The sequence below is a fragment of the Alligator mississippiensis genome, chromosome 3 (genome assembly GCF_030867095.1).
Source record: "Alligator mississippiensis isolate rAllMis1 chromosome 3, rAllMis1, whole genome shotgun sequence".
Taxonomy (NCBI): domain Eukaryota; kingdom Metazoa; phylum Chordata; order Crocodylia; family Alligatoridae; genus Alligator; species Alligator mississippiensis.
Window position 1 is genome coordinate 227,964,412 of NC_081826.1, and position 24,800 is coordinate 227,989,211.

The following is a 24,800-nucleotide window of genomic DNA, read 5'->3' on the forward strand; positions in this document are numbered from 1 at the left end:
AAACTATTACCTGGCTGGAGCAAATTAAATTTTGTGTATTTACACATAACCCTTCTTAATAGGAAGACTGACAGGTAACACAATTCTGTAAGTTATTTATGCACAGATCATTTTATTTAGTGGTAAATAAATACATGAATGAATAAATCTGTAGATTTAGAAGTAAAAAAAAACCAAGAAAAAAATGGAAGATGAAATTTAAAATGGAGACTAATTGTCTTCAGGCAGACTTTTTGTCTTCTCAAAATAACTTAATTAGTGAATAATCTTCCCTTCTAACTTCATTTCAGTTGCCATAAGAACATAAAACACTGTTTATGGTAATATAATTAGTTCAGTCTAATATGTGTGTGTGTGTGTGTGTGTGTGTGTGTACACACACACATCTCAAGCACAGTTCCATTTACTGCCATTAAAATCTGCTGAAATTTTTAAATAGAGCAATACATTCATTTTTGGCAACTGGAAAAAAAAAGAAAAAACCTTCCCTTTTCAAGTAATTTCTTATATAATGAGTAAAAATAAAGATTGAAAATAATACAAGAGGCAGAAGAATCTGAAAATCAAAGAGTGAATCTGTCATTATAATGTGTATGTCTGTCTTTGTACATATGTGTTGCATTTTTCTGTGTTGTTCCATTGCACCTTTAAGGATGTGTCCATGTGTGTAAATACTGTAATAAGGAGGGCCATATAAGGCCTTGTTGTAAAGATTTAATTCAAAGTGTTTTCAATTGCTTTATCTAGAGCAGGGGTTGTCAAAGTCTGAAGAACCATTTCAAAGGGGTAGTCCTGGGTTATGGGCTGCACCAAAGGGACTTGCTGGCTGCAGATACCTGATCTAGAGTTACACATTTTGTTGCTTCTTTAAGCAGAGCACATTGCAGACATTCTCCATTCCACCAGCTCCCATGGGCCACCCCTTTCTATTTCAGGGAGTTATTACATTCACAAACCCACACCCTCCCTCATGCCAGAGGCTCTGTGTTGTCCCCATTATACCCCTTCCTATACCATATTTCTTCATTCTCTGTGTGCTCCCAGACCTTCTTTTCCCCATGTCTCCTCCTTTGCATGTCTCAGGTCTGCCACTCTTCTCCTGCCATTTTACCCCATTTTCTCTTCTTCCCATACCAGGAGCTTGTCCCCTGCTTTTACCTGTCCCTTTCCCATCATACTGGAGACCTCAGTCTCCCTCATTCTCCCTCCCTGGTTGCTCCTGTGCCTTCCCTGCAGTCCAATTTATACCCCATGCCAAACCTCTGCTTTGACCTTTTAGTTGTACCATTCTTCTTTATTTTCTTTCAATCAGGCAGATAACCTCAGGGTATCAACACTGAATCAACTGGAAAGAAGGACAACTGAAATGGAGGCTATGTTAAGATGGAAGGAGCCATCAACACATTTTTGATCAATAGACAATTGCAGAAGTAGCAGAAGCGGCTGGGTTTGCTAATCAAACACTAGCGGCACTGTGTGTCCTGTGTTTTCCACCCTTCATCAAAATTGTTAGTTTTGCCCATTGATGCCTAGAAGATTCCCTGAAATTTTGGAATTGGTGAGAAATAGGCAAACAGGAAAATGCTAAGAAGTTGAGAGCAAGACCTTGCTTCTCTCAGCCACCTACAGCAGTGTAAACTAAAATGCAGTTTGCATTGTGCCAGGCACTGTAGACATAAGACATAAAGTGTATGTGTTGGCATTGTCATTATGTGTCTGGCCACTCTGCTGCATCTATCTGTATACAAGATATAGAAGGTAATACCTCTCTGCTTGATATTGGCTAGGCTTCAGCTGGAATATTGTGTGCAGTTTTGGGCATTGCATTTAAGCAAGATGTAGGAATGAGAGATGACCAGAGGCAAACAACACAAATGATAAAGGGGTTAGAAAGCAAGTTCACTGAGGAAAGATTGAAGTAACTAGACATGTTTCATATGGAGAAAAGATTAATGGGGCAGTTTGGACATATTTGAAAGGCTTCCACAACTAAGATAGAAAAGCATTATTTTCCCTTGCCACAGCAGGCAGCACAAAACACTGAGTTTAAACCACAGCAAAACGGATTCAGACAAGCTTCCTAACTGTAAGAACAGTAGGGCAGGGGAACAAATGACCAGACCCCAGCTTCAGTCATTCAGATTCACAGTGAGACTCTGGAGGACATTGAGTATTTCCTATAGCTCAGAAGCCACCTCTTACAGAAGGCTGACATCAACAAAGAAATCCAACATTCCCTCAAATGTGGAAGTGCAGCCTTCGGACGCCCAAGGACACAGGTGTTTGAAGATCGCAACATCAGATCTGAAACCAAGCTCATGATTTATCAAGCAGTCATGATCATCACCTTGCTGTATGGAGCTGAGACGTGGACAAGGTACAGGAGACGCCTCAAGTTGCTGGAGAAGTACCATCAACACTGTCTATGGAAGATCTTTCAAATCCAGTTAGTAGACAGACACACCAACTTTAGTGACCTCTCACAAGCAAACACCACAAGCACTGAGGTGATGATCATCCAACATCAATTTTGCTGGGCTGGCTACATCATTAGAATGTCCTACTCCAGACTCCCGAAGCAAGTTCATTTTTCCAGCTCAGTCAAGGCATACGCGCAAGAGGAGGGCAGAGGAAGTGCTTCAAGGACATCCTCAAAGCCAGCTTGAAAAAATGCAACATAGATATCAACTTGTTAGAGACTATTGCCCAGGATTGTCCCAAATGGAGGAAGAGTCTGCTGCAAGGACCTTAGCACTTTGAAATTTTTAACAACAGGAGGTGGAAAAACAGGAGAGGCAGAAACAGTGTGTCACAGACCGAACCAAGAACCCAGAGCCATCTACCCCGCACGGATACAAGTGCCTGAGCTGCAACAGAGACTGTTGATCCCAGATAGGCCTTGTCAGCCATCTTCAAGACCTGCAGATATAAGACAATCATGAAAGCAGTCATCCTCAACTGCGAGTGATTGCTGCTGATGAGAGAACAAAATGCCTAGGGGAGTTGTAGAATCTCTTTTATTAGAGGCTTTCAAGACAAGGCTAGATAAGTATTTGTATGGGATGGTTTAACAATAGCAAATCCTACATCTGTGTAGAGGTTTAGACTAGACCTTTAAGTTCTTTTCCAAACCATGGTATATTTGTGCCCTCATTCTCTGTATTTGTGTATCATGGTGTTTCCACTCATTTGCATTGCTGTGTCTGTTTCCATGTGCCGCTTTCCACTATCTTGTATTGCAGTGTGTATGTATTTAATGTTTTTGTACTGTCTCTTTTTACTTAAGCTGGATTTGAAAAACAATTTTACTTTATTTTGTGCAATTATAGTAACTTTCTGAGGTCTAAATTCTAGACAGATTATGTTGTCCTGAACTGTATATTCATTTACACTAGTCAACATGAGTGCAAAATGCTATCATATGATTTGCTTACATTTTAAACACCAGCTGTGCATTGGTGTAAATGATGATGCATACTGGAGAGCAACAGGGAATCAGACTTTATTCTTTTGTAGTATGACTTTGCATATCACTGTTCTTAGTGTCACTGTGTACTGTCCCTGTATCAATATGCTGTACTTACATATCTCTGTTCTCCTTGTATCTTGTGGGGACTGTATGACTTTTTGTTGTGTTTTGCACCCCTGTGTTGTATGCCATTCTCTGTCATAGCTGGACCCCACCATGTTAGGCACTGTACAAGCACAGAACATGGTGTGTATTGCGTCTTGTCAGTATGCTGTGCCTCTGTGCATATATATGTTGTATCTTTGGCCCTGTGCTCTGCCTTTCTGTCACTGTTTCCACTTGTTTGCAATGTTGTGTCTGTGTGCTACTGTGGTCTGTTTTTTCCTGTATATAAGCATTATTCTACAGCTCTGAAGTTGCTGTGTTGTGTCTGAACTCATTTCTGGTCCACCTATTCTTCCGGTCTGTGTTACTTTCTCCAGTGGTTTAAGGAGCTTGAAATAGGAGGGGGAATGCCTATCTGCACCATCTGAATAGAAGAACCTGTGAGGAATGCTGCTTACCAAAGCCAGGGATGGAGAAGGAACTCCCCTCTGCTGTTAGCAGAGAAGGGAGAGCTGGCCTTGCCCTATTCCTGCTGTTTTTTTTTAAAGTGTCCCTCATCAATTGCACTATGTTTTGTTTCCCAGTCACAGTGTGGTGTTCCGCCGTGCACTTCTGTCTCTCTTGTCATGGTGTCCCTTTGCTTGCATGGGCAGGTCTGCATGTGTATCACTGGACTGTCTCTGCATTGTTTTGGGCTGCAGGGCTCTGAGTCTGTGGGTTGCACATGTGGTTCTGCCCTGGTGTTTCTTGCTAAGCTTTGCATGTGTCGTTCTAGGCTCTGTTTCTCTCTGGCCTATCTCCTTTCTCTGGCTTGTGTGTGTGTGTGTGTGTATGTGTGTGTGTGTGTGTGTGTGTGTGTGTGTGTGTCTTTCTCTGGTTTATGTACCTAGCTGGGTCTTTCTGTGGTCTGAGTGCCTTTGTGTTGGTTTTCCTCTGGCTTATATTTGGATCCAGGTCTCTCTCTAGGGCTGTGTGTGTCTGGTTCTTTCTGGGCTGTATGTGAGTCATTGTCTGGCTTGTCTGTGGGTTTCTCACTGAGTTGTGTGTCTCTGGATTTTGTGTTTGTCTAGTTCTTTCTGGATTTTGTGTATATATGGGTCACTGCCTGATTTGTGTGTGGGTTTCTCTCCGGGCTGTGTGTGTGTGTGTGTGTCTGTGTGTGTTACTGTCTGGTTGGTGTAGGTTCCTTGCTGGATTGTGTGTTTGGGCTGATTGTGTCTGGTTCTTTCTAGGCTGTGTGTGTGTTGGTGAGACACTGTGGCTAGGAACAGAAGTTACACATAAACCAGTTTAAGTGATCAGAAATTGGTTTAAACCTGTAACAGAACATAAGTTCAGTACACATAAACCAGTTTCAAAATGTCCGCTTAGAGCTTTTGGGAGCTAATCAGCAAGTCAGCTAGTAACATCCCTCCCTTCTTCCTCAAAAATGCTTTGCGAAAAGCTATGTAAAAAGAGCTTGAACTAATGAGAGGCTTTGTTTTCTTGATGGGCTGATAAGCTTTGTGTTCTGATAAGCTCCCTGCTGTCTGGTGGCTTGATGTCAATGTGGAGATAGAGGTGTGAGAAATGACCTGGGGTGCTGCAGACAGTGTGAAGAAGCAGGGAGAGGGAGATTGAAAAGCTCACTATCATCAACAGATGTATGCAGTCTACACAAGCAGTCCTCCCCCCTTACCCTTTGCCTCTGAGTGCTAGCCAGGGCCTGGGGGCCAGGTGCTGGGGTCTGGCAACACTCCTGTTGAGGGCTGCTTCCTTCCTCCCCACCTGCCACACCTTATTTGGGAACTGTGCAGGCCAGGGTGGGGGTTTAAACCCCTCCCTAATCATAGTGTCCTGCCTGGACCTGGCCCCACCCTCCCTTAGCTCAGCACTGTAGAAAGGAAGGGAGGGCTGCTCTAGCATCCCCAGGCTTCTAGCCTGGGCCACTTCAGGCATGTGTCTGCATTTCCTGATTCAAAAGTGAATGTCTATCTGCTTGCAAATTGGTTCAGTCTCTGCTGGTTAAACTAACCTTCATAGACTGAATCAGATCATCAGGCTTGGGCTTTTTGAATGTCTGTCCCTAGCTTCTCTGGCTTGTGTGTGGGTTCAGATTCACAGAAGTTTAGGGCTGGAAGGGACCTTGTGAGATCATTGGGTCCAGCTCCCCCACTCTGGGCAAGAAAGAGTGCTGAGGTCAAATAACCCCAGCAAGGTGTGCGTCCAGTCCCCTTTTGAAGATCTCCAGGGTAGGTGCCTACACCACCCCCGCTGGGAGTCTATTTCGGAGTCTGGTCACACAAACCGTAAAGAAGTTTTTCCTTATATTCAGTCTGAAACCTTCTTTTAGGAATTTATGACTGTTGTACCTGGTTTCCCCCTGTGGTACTTTGGTTGTTCTCCTAGCCCCAATACTCATTCCTGATATATTTGTAAGCTGCCACCAAATCCCCCCAAAGTCTTTTCTTTTCTAGGCTGAACAGTCCTGTATCTGTCAACCTTTCCTTGTATGGTGTGCTCTTCAGGCCTCTAATCATATGAGTGGCTCCACTAGGTTGTGTGTATTTGGGCAGGGGGGGTGGGCAGCAACATCTGGCTGGTGTGTGGGTTTCTGGCTTTTGTTATTTGTCCAGAGGCTACTTGTGTGTGTGTAGTTCTTTTTGGACTCTGTGTGTGTGTATGTCTAGTTCTTTTTGGTGGGGGGGTGTGTGGGTCATTGTCTGGCTTGTGTATAGGAGGTTCCTCACTGGGTTGTGTACATCTGGGCTGCGTGTGTGTGTGCATGGGGGGGGGCATTGTGTTGTGTATCTCTGGGTTTTGTGTGTGTGTGCATGTCTGTCACTATCTGGCTTGTGTGTGGGTTTCTTGTTGGGTTGTGTCTCTGGTTCTTTCCCTGCTTTGTGTCTGTGTAGGTGACTGGCTGGCTTGTGTTTCTTGCTGGGTTGTGTGTCTCTAGGCTGTGTGTGTCTGTGTGCAGGGCACTGTCTGGCTCACGTGCAAGTTTCTTGCTGTGCTGTGTGCCTGTGGACTGGGGGGGAGGGGGGGTATGAAGGGCGCCTGTCAGGCCGGTGTGTGTGTATGGGTAGCGGCTCCTGTCCAGCCGGTGGGTGGGTTTGTCCGGGTTGTGTCCGCCCGTGAGCCGCGCGCGTGCCGTCCCGCTGTACCAGACGTTTGTGTCCCCGTGCTCGCCTCCCCCCCGCGCACCATTTTCTCGGCTCTCCTCAGACAGGCACACAAGAGGCAGAGCGGCGGCGGCTTCCCGTCTCCCTCCCCTTCTCCTCAGATGCCCTTTGCCGCTGCCGCGGCAGGTTTATTATTACAGTATGCGGCTCCCCCCGCCCGCCCGCGCGCTGGCTGGCACGGCGCCGCGGCTGTGCAGCGCCTTGGCCACGCTCCGCCTGGCAGCCCCCAGCGCCGCACCGCGCTCTTTGTCTGGAGCGCAGCGGCGCTGCCGAGCGAGGCGCGCGGGCTGAGCGGCGGGCGCGCGGGCCAATGGGCGCGCTCCGCCCCGCGCCCCCGCCCCGCGCCGCGCCGGGCACATGCAGCTGGGCAGCGGCAGCAGTAGTGGGGGGAGGGGGGACCGCACCCCCGGCCCTGCCTGTGCCCGCCCATTGGTCGGCGGTTCTCTGGCTGCCCAGACAGCGGGGGGAGGGGGCTGAGCTGCAGATTATTGCAGACTAAGCAGTCTGGCTCTGCAGCAGCAAAGAAGGGAGGGGGAGTGCGCGCGCGTGAGTGTGTGTGTGTGTGTGTGTGTGTGTGTAAGGAGGGGGGGAGCTGGCTGCTAGCCAGCCACCATCAGAATTAGCTCATTGTTCAATATAACCAGCACTGTGGCAACCAAACCCCAGCCTAGGAGAGAGGCAGAGACTTTCCCCCAGCCGCCCCCCCCCCTTTTTTCCCCTCCTTCTTTCTCCAAGGCTGCACTTTGGAAGAGGCGCAGTCATTCTCCCCCCTTTCCCCCTCCCCACCTCTCCGCCCCCCCCAGCTATAAATCTCCCCCCCCCCCCGCCCCCCAGCATGCTGCCTTTTTTTTTTTAATCCACATTTGTGTTTCAGATCATGTAGAAAGGACAGAAAGTGAGCAGGGAGCGAGGGCTTTTGTCTGTAAGTATCTGCAACGCCAAGCCACAGATTTGTGCTGCCTTCTCTGTCTCTCTCTTTCTTTTGTGTCTTTCCATTTCTCTCTTGCCCTCAGCTGGACTCTGCTGCAGCAGATTCACTTGCCTCCTGGCTCCACATTTCCAGCAGGCTCTCTCCAAGGAGATGGGAAGGGTGCAGCCTTGTGTCTCTTGAACTCTTTTGTCTTTCTGCTTTGAGGCGGGGGGTTAAACTGGGGGTTTTGATGCCCAAGTTTAAAAAAAAAAAAGGGGGGGGGGAGAGATTATATTATGTAGAGGGCGTCTGAGGCTGTGATTTTTCTTCCCCCCCCCTGCAGCCAGAAAGCCAACAATGCATTTTTGAAGGGAATGCACTTTGCTGTTCTTGCCTGCATGCACAGCTCTGGGATTGGGTTTTTCTCTCCTTCCCCCCCCCCCAGCCCCGGCCCCCCCACCTCCTCGTAAAACAAATCTCCCTCTCTTCTCCGCCCTGTCACTAGATTCCTCTCAGGCTGCTGGGGTTTATTTTTAGAAAGCAGTCATTCTTCTTGCAACAGCTTCTTCTGCATTTTTTGCATGTGCAGCAGATTAACTTTTTTTGTGTGGTTCCTTGTTAAAAAACAGAAAAAGTGTCTTTGATGAAATGCCTTTATTGTTCTCAAGCAGATGAGTGGCTAGAGAGCTGCATGTTGCATGAACTTGCAATCTTCTGTCCAGTACATGTTGTACATGTGTGTTTAAATTGATGCCTCCTATCTATTTACATTTAATGCATACAGTTGCTATAAATGTATAAGTCAAACTTAATTTCAGAGCTGCCAGATTCTCACTGATGAGCACTGCTAAAGGAGGCGTGCAGTGAATGTAATCATTCAAGGGGGTTGTATCTCGGTAATTTAATGTATCATTTTGCTAAAATGGTGTAACTTTACATAGTCTTCATTATTTTCCTGTTTGAGGTTAGGTGTGTATTTAAGATGAAAGGTTATGTAATGCAGTGCCATTTCCAAAAATACACACTCTCTGGGCCATTGAATTGTGAAAGTGTGACACTTGTATTTGCTGTCTTGGTTGCATATAATCCAGTTGATAGTGTATCTTGGGAACAATAGACAGTGTTTCCAGTCGGGATAAAATAATCTGTTTGTGTCCTTGTATGATTTTAAAGTGGGCTAATCATTGGGTATGTTGCACTTGAAAGATGTGCAGAGTACTAAGAATAGCACAGGGCTTTGCAAATCTAGGTACCAGGGATTCCTTTGTCCTATATTTAAGCCTACAGACCACTGAAGTGCAGAGAAGCATGATATGTGCCTAGAATAATTTGCATTCCTTTGATCTTAACCGCTGAAACCTATATTTGGCTCATCACTATTATGCTGGCAAAAAGCCTTTTGAATTTTGCGACAGTTGTGGTAATAGGATTTTTTTCATATTTTTTCTCTTTCTCTTAATCATTTGCAGATTGTTCTTCTTGTGCTACTTGAGCGAAACTGCGGTCTCAAGACTTAACAGTCTAAAAATGGTAAGAATTAGTTGTTCTAGCAGAGTCAGAAATTTCTCATGGTATAAAATATAAATATTAACCTTCCTTTCCCCCTCCCTCAGACACACACATGAATATGACCTTAAAAGACTTCCTTTGAGATTCTGGGGATTTGCCATACAGTGATTAATGCACTCTGAAAGCCTTTGTGAGTTGGATCTCTCATTTTCAGGCATTTTGAATAGAAACCGGCAATCTTTCTTTGTGCAGTAAGTTTTATTCAATCAGAACAGGAGAAAGTGTATAGTATGTTTTTTTATAATGCACATCATAACACACATGGGCAAGAATGCCCTTAAGACAAAGCAACAGCTCGATCACAAGAAAGGAAATAAGTGAGTCTCCATTTAGCAAGTGAAATAGTTACTTAATATTATTCTGTAAGGGCAAGATATAAGATTCAAAACTAATTTGCTTAATATAGGATAAGTTTGTAGCAGGACAGCCTCTTCTTGTGGGAGGAGTTTGTTCCAGATAAAAGAGAACTCAGGCTTCAGCCAAGCTGATCTCATAATGCTGTTAATTGAATGAAATGACCAAACAACACTATAATCATTATTAGGTCTTTTCAGTTTTCTTGTGATAGTTTTTGTGATATTTTATCCATTAGTTATACTGTGAATTCTTATTGTGGATATATTACTAATTGTAGAGGTCAAATATGGTAAATTCCTAATATAAATATGGCATCCCCTGACAGACCCACCCAGTTTAGATGGTCAGTGGCCTTAAACAGTTGGTAAGTGAGTCATTGAGGAAAGGACTCTTCAGGTTTGTATACTTTTTTTAGAAGGGTCTGCCAAGGCAGACAGTAAAATGTGATGTTTTGTGTCCATATTAAAATACGGTCATTATTCAGAAAAATTGAGACTGCGTGCACTGGCATACCATTGGCCTACCTTGACTGTTAAATAAATTCTGTTATCATCAGGCTTCTAAAAACAGGGTTTTTTAATATTTAGAGGGCAAAATACTGTGCTAATGTACATCTGGTTAAGTCCCATTGTCTGAAATAGAATTACAGGGGGTAGACACTAACACAACAGTTGGTCACAAGTGGGAAGCTCCTAAGTACACTATTTGTAAAAAGTTGGGATTTTGTTAATTAGCAGAAATTATGGTGTATTTTTACACAGGGAGAAGTAAATCAGAGACAGTTGCATTTAAAAAAAAAAAATGACTTTTATTTGTCACCTGAATCTTTTATCATTTGTGTCTTCAAAAAACTCATACAAATATACTTTCTGGAATGTGGTTTTAGTGAAATGTATTACTCACCTTTATATACATGAATAAATTAGGGTAGAGAATTGAAATTGAGATGCTTACAATGAATAAAAGTCATGTTAATAAATACCCAATTCATGCTACAGTGATGTTTGTAATTGGACCATCATTTCAGACCAACCAGCCCCTGCCATGGGAAGCAATCTACATATGTTTTGGCAGGATAAATAGAAATATGATGATAGGCAGGCTGGTATATATGAGGTAGAATTGAGTAGGCATGGAACAAAAGAAGATACTTGGTTTTTTAGGCATAAAATGGCCATTGATTTTTGTCAGCAGTTGGTTCCATAAATCAAGCAAGATTTCTGTAGTAGTCCAGTGGAATTAGTTCTGTAAAGCCAATTTGCATGCCAGAGCATAAAATAAAAGATGGAACTATCCAAATGTAGAAAATAAAACATAATTGCCCTATCTGTTAAGTATTTCCATTGTTAACTCTGCAGTATAGCATGAATGGAAATCTCAGTTGGTTGCTCTTGGAAAGTTTTTTATTTGTTGTGTAAAACCTAGTTCCACAACTTTTTTGTGAGTCTTCCATCAGCATTTCAGCCAAAGACAGACCAGATCCTGTTCTGGCTTTACATGCTGTGCAAGGTTTCATGAGGTACAAGTCTTGGCAGAATTTACTTCTCTTTCTCTCTCTTTTTTTTTTTTTTGTTTGTTTTTGGCACAGTACCACTGAATGAAATGAAACCGGACCCTTGGCATACTTCTTTCTTTACAGTAGTGGACATAGTTGCCATTGAGAGAGTTCTTGTATAGTCATTTATTCCAGTTTTATTTTTGAGTTCTAATATACAGGACAGTTCCTTTTTACAAGCCAAATAGAGAATTATCTATTTTAGTGTCGAACAAAGCAAAGTTCTTCTACACAGTGTGAATTATTTTGACTTTTTTTTTAGCGTAACCCAAGGTTCTGTCCTACTTCTGCTGAAGTCAGTAGGAATTTTGGTGTTTGACTTTGTGAGCTGAATTGGGTTTTTTTTTTTTTTTTAACTGTTTACTTTTTGGACAAGTGAATACATATGGTTAAGACTACAATAAAATTAGAAGAGTGACTAGCAGATTTGTTAAATAGTACAAATTTATCCTTGGTGTAAGTCCATTGAAGCCTTATCTTTAGATGTTCCTGTACGTGCCTTTTTATTAAAGCTGTTTTACAGTATGTATAACTTGAAACACATTTGGGTCTCAGTTTTCAATATTTGTTTTGCTTTATACAGCTGTTTTGGGGTTTTTTCTTCCAGAATTGTACTTAACAATTCTTTAGGTAACGGGCTCAGGACATTTTGCCCCCAGTGTACAATGTTACCACCAGTAACAATTTAAAAAGTATCAAAGACACTAAAATATACACACAACTTCTCTGAAGTTTTAACGCATGGATTTTTAAGGCATATTATATCACACCACGTAATTTGAAACTATAAGGGATCAGTCCTTAGCTTATGTAAGTTTCATCCATTTAAAATGTGACCTATGATGGAAGACAGAGCTATTTTTTACTCTTATGATCTAGAAAGTCCTGAGGTGCTGCAGTTTTCTTCTTCTTTACTTAGACATTTCCCCAAATTATAATGTTAATTTTTTTCCTGGCAGGCTCTCTAGACAGTTGAGATTACAACAGAATAGATAATTGAGTTTCCTGCATGCTAAGAAAGGAAGCAGTTTTAATTCAGATTTTAATAAAAAGTAAATCTTTTTTTTGTCAAAATGTATTTAACACGTATGCCCAGCAGTTGAAAGAAAAGAAAAGAAAAAAAAAAGGCTTTGTCAAAGATTCAATGTCCTGACCTTTCCGTTAAGGAATAGGAAGGCTCCCACTCTCCTTTCTGGATCCTTCAAGCCTTCAAGAAGACCCCTGGCAAAACCAGGAAATGTGGAAAAAAAAAAAAAGGAAAAATAAATCTGAACAAGCTTTTTGTCCATATCACAAAGAAGCAGGAAAGTGCAAAAGTTTGCTTTTCTCTCCACCCCCGTTTTGTTCACTTTGCAGGTCATCTTTAAACAGGAGTTCAGTTGCAAAGAGACTGCAGAATCAGGTACTAGGGAATATGAGACGTGGGTTTACATGGACAGTTCCCAGTAACTCCAAGAAGAGTTTTGATGTGTGTGTCAAAGTATGAATAGGTTTTTAAGAATTTAAATTTGATCCATGTAGTGGTGGGGGCGTTGAGAAAATAAAGATATTATGTTCCAGGACAGGCCATTAATTTCAAGATATCATTTTATAGTATGGTAGTTTTATTTTAAATCATTACTGCTGTTATGTGGGATGGGGTATAGTGCATTTACATTAACCCAGAATAAAAGTCCCAGGAATCAGATCAGTTCAAGCTGAGCTTTTCTAACAAGCTGTCCTTTTCTGATGTGAGCTTGTTCTAGTACTCTTATAGTGCAATTCATACACAATGCATTTTATGTTCTTGTTTAGAAAAAGGACAATGGGGTGATGATCTGTTAGAGAAGAAAACAGTAGAGGGGAGGTACTTCTGTTAAAGGACCATCCCATTTCTTTCTGGAAGCTCATTAAAGAATGGATAATAACATCATTCAAGTTGGGTGAAGAAGTGCAGGAGATTAAGCTTTTCATACAAAATTGACTTGATTTAACCTATAAAAAACAAACTACTTTTAGTCTCTACACATTTATTAGTCCCTGTAAAGATTTTGTACATTTAAGTTTAACTTTTTAAAGTTTAGTTGGGACAGCTGCTTACAGGATTCCTGTAGTCTGTGCAAACCATTTGTCCAGGCTTGTACTGATACAGATGTCCTTCTATATTTCAGACCTATTTCTCTCTCTAGATAGATAGATAGATTCATAGATGTTAGGGTTGGAAGGGACCTCAATAGATCATCGAGTCCGACCCCCTGCATAGGCAGGAAAGAGTGCTGGGTCTAGATGACCCCAGCTAGATGCATATCCAACCTCCTCTTGAAGACCCCCAGGGTAGGGGAGAGCACCACCTCCCTTGGGAACCCATTCCAGACCTTGGCCACTCGAACTGTGAAGAAGTTCTTCCTAATGTCCAGTCTAAATCTGCGCTCTGCTAGCTTGTGGCCATTATTTCTTGTAACCCCCGGGGGCGCCTTGGTGAATAAAACCTCACCAATTCCCTTCTGTGCCCCCGTGATGAACTTACAGGCAGCTACAAGGTCTCCTCTCAACCTTCTCTTGCGGAGGCTAAAAAGGTCCAGGTTCTCTAGTCTCTCCTCGTAGGGCTTGGCCTGCAGGCCCTTAACCATATGAGTGGACCTTCTCTGGACCCTCTCCAGGTTATCCGCATCCCTCTTGAAGTGCGGTGCCCAGAATTGCACGCAGTACTTCAACTGCGGTCTGACCAGCGCCCGATAGAGGGGAAGTATCACCTCTTTGGATCTATTCATCATGCATCTGCTGATGCATGATAAAGTGCCATTAGCTTTTCTGATGGCTTTGTCACACTACCAACTCATGTTCATCTTGGAGTCCACTAGGACTCCAAGATCCCTTTCCACTTCCGTGCCACCCATCAGGTCATTTCCTAGGCAGTAGGTATGCTGGACATTTTTCCTCCCTAGGTACAGCACTTTGCACCTCAGCTGACATCTCAGCTGACTAGAGCCAGAAACAGTGCTCTTTTTACCCCCAAACTGAAAGAGCCTAACATCAATTATTTAATTTCAGACAAAATTCAGGCTGGGAACATTATCTATCTCTCTCTCTATCTGTCTCTATAGATTAGATAGATAGATATATCAATATATATTATCTCTATATAAGAGGAAGGAGGACTAGGAATAGGCAATGAATCCAGGTTAATAGTAGATCCTTATAGGCTAGGGATAACTAAGGTTTCATGCATGGTAAAGTAGGAACCTAAGGAGAATATAAGCCCTAGTACTGGTTGGAGCTTGTTGAGTACTGAGCCTGGGGCTGGAACTGAGATCTCCCTATGGTAGGTCAGACCACTTATCTAAGTACTATCAAATGATGAAGTTGTGGTGTTGTACAGATATAGCCAATGGCAGAATATAGTTTACAGGGGTTAAACGAAAGATTGGTTATGAGATTATAGCAGCTTAACTATATGTCTGCATGTGTGTTTTTAAATGTGTTTTTTATATTATAGATATAAGAAAGTTACTTGTAACTGTTTAATCTAATGCACTTGATTACAGAAGACTTAAGGAGAGTTAACAATTTTTTGTCTAATCTCCCAAATAAACAAAATCTCAGTAATTCAATTAACTTTTTCAAATGCAGCAGAAAAACACATTTTTCTGATTACTGCCATAGCAGGTTAGTTGATAAGCATCTGAACTGCTTAGTATAGACCTTCTGAAGTGGAGGTTTGAATAGTTTTCATCAGACAAATATTCAGTGAACCTTGTGCACACAGGCTGCAATATTAAAAATAAGAAATAAGAGCTCTTACATGGTTTATAATATTACATGTGAAATCATAACCTTTTGCTATGGGAGAGTAGAGTGCTGAAATACTAAGCAGTCCATTGAAAATTCATTCCATTGTAGTTCAGCTATCCTGTGCTAAATTCTGGGTAATGAGACAAAAGAGAGAGCTTATACTTAATATCCCCAGATTGACTTAATGAGAATAATGTACACAGGTAGGCAATATTATTGACTGAGACCAAGTATTGAAATAAAAATACACTTTTACATTTTTGCATTTTGAATTTAGTACAAAGATGTGTTATGCTTCTGTCTGCTACACCTTACTGGGTGTGGAGGACAGTTGGAGAAGTGCAAAAGCTTTTTCTTCAAATGTTTAAAATGGAATAATATTAAATAAATCGTTTTTTGGGTCTTATGCAAAATGCAGGCTCAGCTGCTGGGTTGGCAGATTCACCGTAGTGCTACTGAATGAGTCCCTGTGTAGATGTGTCTTTGAGGCCTGTTGATGTTTCCTTCTGTAAACACTACACTTTATATAAAAATGAATACATTTATAAAATTTGAAATTTTTATGCTTCAGGAAAAAATTATTTGGAAGTAACTTTTTTAAAACTCTTTCCTAAATAGTCATATAGCCTATATTGTGGAAATACTTGAGAAGAAAAAGCAGAACGGTATTGGGTTTTTCATATTGAAGTTGTTAGGAGCTTTCTCTTAATATGTACACTACTATTTATTTAAATTAACTCTTATGTTCTTAATATTATGATATTTAGAAGGATATGTTGCTCATTTTTATCCTGTCAGACAGCCACTCAAAGATTAAATTAGAACGGAACAAATCTTTTTTGATTTATGTTGACATCAATCCCGGGATAAATTCTCCAGCCAGAGAGGTGTGAAGGTGGGTAAATGCTGTATTACTGATGCCACTTGGAATTCTGTAGAAGTTTTAGATGTGTGGTATTATTGATAAATTATTTTATATTTAAGTTGTCATTTAATGTAAAATAAAGCCAACAACAACCAAAACCAAGAGTCAGTGCTTGCTAGGCAATTACAGTTTTCTTTCCAGTTAACTGGATTCACTGAAAAATGTATACTATTTTATACCAAACAAAACACATCCATAACAACAAACTCCTTGGATTAATGTGATCTCTTTATGTTTGAGGTAAGTGATAAGTACTATAATAATGATAGATATTGATAATGCAGTTAGTGTGCAGGTAAACGTGGCAAGACCAGTTTTCAAGTGTTATCACAGGGTTGCACATGGCAACAAATGTTGCAGCCAACTGCACTGAGATAAAGAGCACTGGTCAGGATAATTAGGTTATTTTTAATGTTTTTATTTATAAAAGTACTGTTGGATAGGCCAAAGGGACACAGAGAGCATCCCATAAGCAATTAGCCTGGGTTTTTTAGGAGAGAGTTTCTATAGAAGCAGGGCTGTAGGCTGTAGCTGTGTTGGTTTAAGGACATAGGTAGACAAGGTTCTTTGGGTGAATCTGATCTTTTATTAGACCAATTTAAATAGTTGGAAAACAATTATTAAGCAAGCTTTTGGGTTCAAAAACCCTTCGTCAGGTTAAGGAAGTTTCTGCAGATTCACCCAAAGAACCTTGTCTGCCTATAGAAGCAGTGCACCTTGTCTCTGCCTAAGCCAGTGATTCTCAACCGGGATGCCACCAAATCCTTTGAAGAGTGCTGGAGGTGTGAGGAGATAAATGAGGTGTCAGAAGAGAAAGTGGATGATAAGCCTAGATGGATAAAAGCAGGCTAAGGCTTGTTCCTGCCTGATCAGTCCCCCACCACCACTGCCCAGCCCGTCTACAAGGGTATAAGCATTGTAATATATAAATTACTTTTGAAATTGGGTGCCACTCAATCAACAGAAGCTATGGAGGGGGGCTTCCATTCCAATGAGGGGTGCCTTGAGTCCAAAAAGGCTGAGAACTACTGCCCTAAGCAATCTTGATAAATCTCCTAGTTACCTTTATCCCTATGTGAGTCACGTGAACTCGCACTCCATCCCTCCCTCAGCTTTTATTTTTGGAAAATAAAAAAGCAATGGTATTTTACAAACAGTGATCCAAATTACTGTAGTAAGTCCACTTTTAATTGTAATATTTCAACCATTATTGTAGAATACTTTCATCTTTTAATAAGGACAGGCATATGCATTTTGGGATGCATTTGAAAGATTTCCTCCTTCTGTATATTCCACCAAGGGAAGGAAATGACAATGCCACTCTCACCCTCTTTATTAACACCTTAGGTCATCTGCACTGGGTATGAGGATATTTCTGAATTTAAGCATGTATCCTTTTGGTCCTGAAGCAAGAAGGCTGCCAACTGAGACGCTTTACTTATGCTGGCAATTCATTTGGCTAATTTTGTCATTTTTAAGCAGTTGCCCCTAACTGCACATTCTTATATTAATATTTAGTCATCTAACTGTCTTATTGTGCTTGCAGATCAGGTGGCTAGTCCTTTGTATTTGAGCTCACTTGTAATTTTGTGTGCAAAATTAGATGCATATTTTAGTAATCAGGACTATTATATTTGCTTGATCAGGATGCTAGTGTTATGCTCAAGTAAAATAAGCAAGGTATTTTAAAAAAACCAAGTGGCAATTATCCATTTTTTAAAAACAATTTTTTTTTTTTTAAGTATTAATGTTTTTAGTTACGAAATCCATATAAGGAAACCAAACAGTAGAATGCAGTAGTTTGTGAATGGCTTTAATTGGTAATGTTTTTTTGGGTGATATCTTATAAGTGAGCTAACTGCATGGTTTAGATAGATTAGAAGAGCTTTCAGGGATCACAGTACCCATCATTGATTCTCCCAACCATGCAGTTGCTCCAATAAAAAAGATCCTACCCACAGAAATGCTTACTTCTTGGGTATTTCCTCAACCGTCACAACTACTTCAACTTTACTGGCTAATGGAACTTCTCTTTTAATGTAAATGTATTACCTATTATTATTCAAGAAAAGTTGTTGTTGTTGTTGTTTGTTTGTTTGTTTTTATGGAAGATCTTTGTCTTTGAAGTGGTATGATATTATCTTAATATAGTGATTTTTTTTTTAAATGTGCAAATCTAATCAGATATGCACCAATAGCTATACTACTGTTCATTATATAACACTTGTTTTTCATAGATGCACCATAGACATCCCTGATGCTTTCCTATAGGTGTAGTATGCTTATGGAAGGAAAAGAAGCTGAAAGAATAGTCAACACACAGGCTAAACTGCATTGTGCTGGCCTGAGTCGAATAGACCTCACCAGAAAATCCCAGTGCTCTGGGTGTTCTAGAGGGTTTTTCTCTAGGTGAAAGCATATTGTGCTTTCATAATCATCCTTCTCTATTAGATAGTATTCCATAAGGAGGCAAATTAATGTTCTGTTGAGAGGCTTAGAGCAGCAGAGACCTAAAGAATGTGCTAACTGTACTGAGATAATTTTTCCTTGTCTGTCTGCTCCCTCTGATCACTGTTGCTCACTTTTTTTTAGATGGCTCTGATCTGTAGAACCTCTTCATAGAGGAGACATTGTGACTACTTTGTGTACTGTGGCCTCCCCTGGCATATTTACCATGGTAAAGAGTCCTGCAATATTAGGTGTAAATTAGAATTCAGTCTAGCCCTAAGACTATATTCTTAGCATATTTGTACAGTATTTAGGTAGCTTTTATACAAATTGTATAATAAGTAGACAGTAGATATTTATATATTTACTATAGGTATATAGCTATAAAAGGTGCCAGTGGTAAAAAATAAATAAATCTGGAACAAACATGATCGAAGCACACACAGGAGGAAGTTGTTAGAAGAGGATTCATATATACAGGGGTCATGTTATAAGATCATGTGAAGAAGGTGCTTAAGAAACATCTGGGAGAGAGAGGCTTTAAGAGTGAGGTGAGGGGCAGGCATTATCAAACCCAGCTGATTTATATGGGAAGTTGTATATTTGAAACCTGAGGAAATAACTTGCAAGGTCACCATATGGCCCTGTGGGAAAGGAGCAGATGACATCCTGTCCTCTGAAATTAACAGAAATTGAAAAAGTGGTAAAAAATTACAGCAAAAGGAACTGATGAATGAACTAACTTAATTCATTTTCAGAGTGGAGAGGGGGATACAAGGAACATGGTAAATGAAAGGAAAAGCCTATTTGTCTCATTTAGGCTTTTCATCTTGTTACAGTGGGAGTTTTGAGTCATCGGATGGGGAGGAATAAAGAGCAGCTGTAGTATCATGCTTCTGAAAATGCAGAGCTAGAGAAGCATATGTCCATGTGTAAGTAAAACTAAAGAGAAATTTGTGGGGTGCAAATAGGTGCCAGCAGTGCTTCACCCTTCCTGTTCCCACTTAACTAAAAAATTGTCATATTACTAGAAGTATCCCTGTTCTCTAAAAGTCCATCCAGAGCATGTGATAAAGTAGCCTGCAGCCTACAAAATTCATGACTCTCTGAATATAAGGTGCCACAATGCCCTGTCTTCTGCTCATACTGCTATTCATTGGCTACTTCTGCAAAACAGTCCAAGTTTGGCATTCCAGCCAGGAAAAGCATATTGGTATAGTTTTCTTGTATGTTAATCACATGTGCATTATGCTTGCTTTATGAAAGTAACAATTTGCTGGTTCTAGAGAACAGTTTTACTGGAAGGAGAAGAAACAATATCTGCTTCTCCCTCTGTCCCCGTTCCCTTAGGGTAAACTAAGATTTAAAAGGAAGATAATGCTTTGTGCACCTAATGTTTCTGGTGCTTACTGGGTGTGTCTAGATGTTCATTAATGCACAGTAGTTACTGCACATTTAGTTTAGTACTTGCTTAATGAAGTACTAACTAAATGCACAGTAATTAGTTACTGCGCAGTAGCATTGGCATGTGCTTTTTTGTGACGCTTACTGCACAGTAGCTTAATAGCACTGCACAGTAGTGTATTAGCATTGTGACATATTAGCACAGTTTTTGCCTGGCACACTACTGCACAGTGTTATTAGGATATTGTGTAGTAAGCGTCTCATGTAGACCTCCCACTGAGTAGGAAAGGAGGAGTCATTGGAAATATCTGTAACATTTTCAATATTGTGTTACCGTGTTTTGAGATTCTTTGTGGATACTCCTTAGCAAGAGGATCATAATGATGATTCAGAGTAGACAAAAGAGATCAGGTTAAGTTGGAACCTTCAAGGTAAATTTTATTCTTTTACTGTTTTGGTTCCTGGGATACCTGCTAAGCCAATCATTCCATTATACTTTTAAATGGTTAATTAAATTGCCTTTACAACTTGGAAACTTCTTTATTTTCTTATAGTATTATAGCTTCCCTGAGTCCATTTCTGCATCAGTCTGGCAAAAAAGCGGCATCCTATTTGCTTGTCAGTTATTCTTTCTTTCTGTATTTAAGAAACTTCAGTAACAATCTCCACTGATTAACTCTTCTGTGAAATGAGATGTAGTATTTAGAGTATCTAATGATATGATTTCCAGATTTTGGATGAAAAAGTTGCTGGATTGATGGCAAACTTGTATCCAACTAAACCTAGGGAAACAACATCCCCTTAAACAACAGTTGCTAGGCAGGACAAACCTTTCTTACACTAGGGTTGTAATACAAGGGGAATGAATTCTTATACAGGCAGTCCTCAGACTTACGATACAATTGGTTCCCGAAAATTATGTCTTAAGTCGAAACGTAACTTGGAACCAATTTTTTGATAAGGAACAATGTTATAAATGGGGGATTTGTTCCTGAACCAAGGCCTGATACTCTATTTTCACCAAAAATACCCCAGAATTTTGTACTTGATCAATTATAGATGAGTAATATAGCTACATTAATGTATTTATAATGTAAATAGTAATCATATTGATTTGGAAGGACTTCTTTGAAGTGACTTCGCTGGACTTTTTGAAAGGCTCTTGGTTGGACTTTTTCAAGGGCTCTTGGCTGGAGTCTTCTCAGGAATCTTTGCTGCAGGTTTTTCTGGAGTCTTGTCTGCTTTCTTAAAGTGTCCAAGGACGTTTGGACAGATGTTCTCCAGGGAGATGAGCGACGCAGCGAACTTTTCTGCTGGCGTGGCATTGCATTGGATCAAGCATTGTAAAGTCAAAACTGACATCAAAGTTGAAACAGGGTGTCAATTTATAAATGTTGTAAGTGTGAAACATTGTAACTCAAAATATTGTAAGTCGAGGACTGCCTGTACACAGTTTTGTGATGCCAATCACCATAGTCAATACAGAAGGATTTTTAAAAGTGTTGAGCATTAAACAAGTTTTTTTAAGCATCAAGCTGTAAGCATCAAGAGGGTGCAAACATGCCTTCAGATTTTTCCCTTGAATTCGCTTTAAAAATTTCCCTGTTGTTCAAATAGCAGTATTAGAATTTTTTATTTTTTTGACAGCTCTGTTTCAGAAAATAATGGACCGTTAGTTTTTAAGCAGAATTTCTCATTCAAGTCAGTGTGGTTTTTAGTGCAGCTTAAGATAATCTTTGGGAAAAACCACCAGAGCTGAAAGAAAACAAAGAAATATCAGACATTGCATAGTAAGGTCCTTCTTCTTAGGAAACTGTTGTAGTTCACTGGTCCTGCCTCACAGGCTGTTGTGCCCACAGTTTTTTTTTCTTCCAAAAGAAAGCGCATGAAAAAACAATCAAACTGTGAAGGAAATTGTCCTCTCCCTCTCCCGTGATGCTGAGGTTGTCCCAAGACAAAATAATTCATAACTTCCCCTTTAGGAGCTGTGATGCCATTAATGATGCACTGTCAGCACTACACACAAACCCTGAACCACTTTCAAGGGAATGCAGGTCTCCAGGTGAATGCCGTTAGGAGTTTATCTGTGCTTTTCATTGAATGGAAACCTGCTTGGTTCACAAGATAGCATGCCTGATGGAAGAGCTGCTTCCCACACATCCTGGAGTACAATCCTTGCTATGGAATCATGGGATTTGGATTGACAGAGGTGCACCTCAGGGACTGTGTGGGATTCTGCAGAACAGAACCCCCTCCCTTCTTTTCTTTTCTTTCAAAGAGTATAAGTTCCATTTTGAGCTTTTCTTGTACTGGAGGAAAGGAAATGGCCTTTTAATTCTGCTGTTGGGGGCTTTTGAGTATAAAGTAGAATCAGGATTTTTTTGGAGCAGTTCCTTTTAACCTCTTCTTTATTCTATCATTTGAGTGAAATAATCTTGAAATCACCTGGAGGTCCTCAAGGAGCTGGCAACTTTTGATTTTACAGCAGTCAGTTTTAATGGATGAGACAAAAAAGAGGGGTGAGTGGAATGTAGCACAGCAATGTGTCCCAAAGAATTCCAGGCTCTGTAGTAGTGTGAACTTGTGCATGCTTTTCAGAGATTAGGACCTCTGAGTACAAGAATTCAGCTATAGTTCAGAGAAAGATAGTAAGTAGTAACTTTAAATACTTTCTTTATCATTTCTTGAAATTCAGGAGGCCTAGAAGAAATCGGAGAAATGCTTAACAAGAATGTGCACGTTGAAGTTGTCTGATAAATAGTAACGTGTGTTTGAGGGAGATGTTGAAATTCCTGTTTCTTGCTGGTTGGATCTAGGCAGCATTTGAAAAGTACTAAATCTAAACTCATCAGACTCAGTCCTGGGAAGCAAGAATTTTTCTTCAGCACCTTTTCGTGGCTTGACTGTGTAGATATATTTCAGCCCTGTTAAAAATGTCTTGCAAGTACTGTCAGGGATATTGAGTTCTCAGTAATTACTGCTTTTAAAGGGGAGGGAGATGCACAAGGGGAAAATACCTCAAAGTAAAGGAATAAGTAAAAGATTTAGGGCTTTGACATTGGTTGAACGTAGTTCTTGCTGTAGTATTAAGAGGATTGTCAGTTTTCATGCTTCTTGAATTGGGTGAGGAAAGAAGGGCTTACACTCTACTTCCTAAATACTTCTCCTTCTAAATGGGGTAGAGGAAATAGTATTATGCCCCTAAGTCTGCTGTCACTAATAACTTGGGCTACATGTTGCTCAGCCTTTAGCTTTCTTTTTTTTAAAAGATATTTATTAAAATTGAAGTTTTAAAACACAGAAACTAAGTTGAAACTTAAGTTCTTAGTAAGCTCCCATTAGAGATTGAGGTCAACCCCCAGACAAGTGAAAGACTTCATACACACATTCTTAGATCAGTAGTTTCCTTTTTCTAATTTACTAAGGATGTTTGGTAGGCTGCTTTGTGTGTCACATGGTTGTGCTGAAAAAGAATGAAGTCTATGATTATGGGGAAGTTAACTGATAGATTGGGCTCATGCCTAACAAAATGTTTACAAGTGCAGACCCACTTGTGTGGCTTGTGGCTGAGATTTGGTAGATAGGGGTAAAAATAACAATTACTAAACACTGAAACTTTCAGTCTAAGTCAAATGGAAAACATGCTGCATTTATTTATACATTGTTAGACTAGCAAAAACTTTACCTTCTGCTCAGCTTGTTCCCTAGTAATCCTGGCATTTGAATCCTGATTTCCTTGCTGCTTAAGACAAGTCTTCATTGATAAGAGGAACCATATAAACAAATGCCAATGAGTGAAAATATAATGTGCACCCTGGACACTCTGGAAAGCTGGACTGCTGTAAGCATTTACATTGTACGCTGTATTGGAATTTCCCTTTTATTTCACTGGGTAGCTGGCCTGAGCCACTAAAATCAGGTTGTCTGAACTACTGTATGCTGTTTGCAGGCGCTCTCAATGTATTTGTATTACAGTACGTCTGTACATCTCTGCAATTTCTCTTGTAGAGGGGATGTAATGAATCTTACTAAGTTTTGTATGGCATGGTAAATGTGTAAAGCATGAAGTCTTCCCCAGATTTTAATAGATTCAGATGTTTAAAAAAAACAAAACGAGAGACCCTAAAGGTTTATGGAATAACCTGTCCTTAGAGAAAATTGTTTCATTCTTTTGAAGAAAGAGATGAGCTATTGCTTAAAGCAAGATATACCTTTCTAAACCTAAATAAAAGCAAACATATTACATCAATTTTGGATGTCCCCATTATTCATATGAAAGTCCAAATATTTTGGGGATCTTGCTGAGCTGCTTCCCTTAATGCTAATGTGTTCCAAAGGTTAATTTGGAACTTAACTCCAAAGTTTTACCAAATGGTGCTAGAAAGAATTCAAAGCTAACATTTTCAGTGGTGCGTAATATTGTAATCAATTGACTTGTGCTTACATTATGCCTGGATAAATGTATGAGTATGTACCTTATGATTTGGGCAACTCCTTTGATAAAAAGGTGAGCTAGTTTTGCATACTTCTCTACACAAAGAGTTTCGTCTGCACAGCAAAATAAAACATAGCATGAAAATTCATACCCACATTATCTTGAATTGATGGGAGATGCTGCAACAACCTGGAGAATTATCTTTATAATACTTTAAAAAATGAATGTAGTTTTAAGATTTTCATGAATAACAAAAGCATCAGATAAAATCTATACTAGCTTAATACTAGTGCCTGGTGCTTAAATAGTGCTTTCTACTAGAAGATTGCAAGCAGCCAACTTTAAAATTCATTGATGGTTCCTCACAAGACATCTAGTTAGCCCCATTTTGCAAAAATTGAAGCAGTATTCAGGGATTTGGTCAAGAGTGTACAGAAAACCAAAGACTAAAATGCAGCACATGCAACTCAACTTGATGCTTTCACCAGTAGACAGTGCTGTTTGGCTGTGACAACTGGTAGGGAGTTTTATTATGGTAGGTTCTGTGCTTAAAAGCCTCTCCTCCTTCACACTTTGCAGAAGCTCAGAATTTTAGAGGCAAGTGTTTCTAAAGCATAGTTGAAAATTTCTCTAATGAGTATGTGATTCTACTGTTTACTGTAAGGCTATGGACAGACATAACTCAAAG

General features: G+C 40.4%; 1 non-coding gene across 2 annotated transcripts in view; it reads left to right on the forward strand.

Moving 5' to 3' along the window:
* The first annotated feature begins 7,422 nt into the window (after positions 1 to 7,422).
* Positions 7,423 to 24,800, forward strand: part of LOC102565124 (uncharacterized) — a 28,444-nt gene continuing 11,066 nt past the window's right edge. For both annotated transcript variants that reach the window (XR_009461059.1, XR_009461058.1), the window contains exons 1-3: positions 7,423 to 7,660; positions 9,118 to 9,178; positions 19,113 to 19,205. This is a non-coding gene — a transcript (uncharacterized LOC102565124). The remainder of the gene's footprint in view (positions 7,661 to 9,117; positions 9,179 to 19,112; positions 19,206 to 24,800) is intronic.